Genomic DNA, 2,013 nt, shown 5'->3' on the forward strand with positions numbered 1-2,013 from the left:
TCCAGTGCGGTCAATTCACATAGGCTTTCGCTCCTCTGCCCAGGCAAAGTTCTCCTCTCTCCTGCCATGGTCCTTTGTTTATACCATGAGTGCAGGCTTGTCACACCGGATAATAACCAGATTATTATTAATTTTTTTTTTTTTTTTTTTTTTAGGGAGGAGACCACTTTTATTGCTTGTCTGGGTGGACGCCCAGGGTAGACACGGCGGGAAGGGCTGGGGCCCTGTTCTGGACAATAAAGGCGCCCTCAGCGGATGTGGGCCATGTCGCCAAGGAAGGGGGTCTTCATGCAGCCGGTGCAGAGCTGGTCCATCCAGAGGGGAGCCTCGTGCTGCAGCGGTGTGCGGCGCGGGTAGGTGAAGTCCACGCGGTAGTTGAGCAGGCAGCTGAGGGAGGCCATGTAGAGGCCAGAGAAGCGCACGAGGCGCCTCGAGAAGTAGGTGGGGTTGTGGAAGGTGCGGAAGATGCTGCCGAACTGCACGTTGAACAGGGCCTTGGTGATGCACCTCAGCTCCTGCCGTTCTTTCATCCAGGCAGCTAGCACCTGCCTCGACTCCGTGTCCTGATAGGTCTGCATGCGCTCCAGCAGCCCCGTGAGTGCTTGCTACCACGTCAGCGAGTGTATGTACTGCTCTGTGTTGATGATGCGGATCTCACGCTCCAGCTCAGGGATGATGGCGCCCGTGCGCCAGCCGTGCCGCAGCATGAGATCCGCCAGGTCACTATAGAGGTGGTCCCCAAAGTAGAGCACGCGAGGGCCACGCCATTCCGTCAAGCGCAGGAAGTCAAACAGGTTTCCCTGCCGATAGATCTTGCACTTTTCCAAGCGGGTGATCTGGTCCCACTGAAGCGAGCCCTTCTCATCGAGTTTTCTGAAAGGCTTTGCGCCGGTCAGTGAAGAAGCTGGGCTTGTCTGCCTGGACAATGACCACATCGAAGAGCTGGTGCCAATCAGGACCCACCATGTGCCGCATCCCCTTGTCTACGAAGCTGAAAGGACTGTTGGTGATGAGGAACAGCTGTTTCCCATGGGCCACCAGGCGGCTCAGGACGGGAAACGTCTCGTCCCCTCTCAGGATGTACTTCTCATGTCCTGCTCGATCCACTGGTACATGAGGGCCTTCACATGCACGTCTCGGATGGCGTCCGTCACGTCCTTGTAGAGGTGCGCTTGGTCAAACTCCAGACTGTGGCCCAGGAAGTAGTCCACCACGCAGGACAGCAGAGCCATCTCCAGCAGCGAGAAGATGTCCATGAACTGCTTAATGGAGGGACCCTTGCCATAGAAGCCACTCATCTGGTATAGTGGGATGTGCTGGGTGCCCCCATACAGCTCGATCACTTCCTCATCTGGCACAGGCTGGAGGCCCCTGTAGGCTGTCCCCAGCTGCACGTAGTGGAAGGCGTCAATCTTCATCAGAAGGCTCTTCTGAATGTCATAGTGGAGGCCACGGATGGCAAAGCTGGGGTTGTAGTCATACTTCCGAATCCCCTCTGGGTACTTGTAGTGCTCGATTAGGATGTCACGGGCGGCGCTGAAGATCTCGTGGTGCAGTGCGTCTGCATACTGGGCCAGGGTGTAGTAGTCAAAGCCGTAGACCTCAACGTCACGCAGGCTGATCTTGTTGTTGGCGTAGATGGCTGCTGGGTTCAGGAGACTCGGAGACCTCGGGGGGCAGGAGGTCCGTGCACCACTCTCCTCATGTCCTGGTAGCGAGCCCATAGGTGGGCGCTGAGGTCCGCGCCGCCTGCGGGTGCCTGGCGGCGCGTGGAGGGCGGCCCGGCGCCGGGGCAGTGGGCGCCGGGACCGGGGGCCGCAGCAGGGCAGGAGGGCGAGGAGAGGCGGTTCAGCGGCCGCCGTGGCCCTCCCACAGCAGCCAGCCGCCGAGTGGCCGCCGCAGCCCTGACCGGGCCCCAATGCCCACCGCGCGCCGCCGGGGCCGCAGCCCGCGCTGCCCTCGGCCTCCCGCCCCCGCACCTCCGACTCCCAGATTATTTATGTTTGTCTTCAT

General features: G+C 60.0%; 1 pseudogene across 1 annotated transcript; it reads right to left on the reverse strand.

Annotated features, from left to right (window-relative positions):
* Positions 1-248: 248 nt before the first annotated feature.
* On the reverse strand, positions 249-1,720 carry LOC108528374 (5'-nucleotidase domain-containing protein 2 pseudogene; annotated as a pseudogene). Its single transcript, XR_001885117.1, has one exon. The product of XR_001885117.1 is annotated as a 5'-nucleotidase domain-containing protein 2 pseudogene (transcript).
* Positions 1,721-2,013: the final 293 nt, after the last annotated feature.

Source organism: Rhinopithecus bieti, unplaced genomic scaffold (genome assembly GCF_001698545.2).
Source record: "Rhinopithecus bieti isolate Rb0 unplaced genomic scaffold, ASM169854v2 scaffold_4553, whole genome shotgun sequence".
Lineage (NCBI taxonomy): Eukaryota > Metazoa > Chordata > Mammalia > Primates > Cercopithecidae > Rhinopithecus > Rhinopithecus bieti.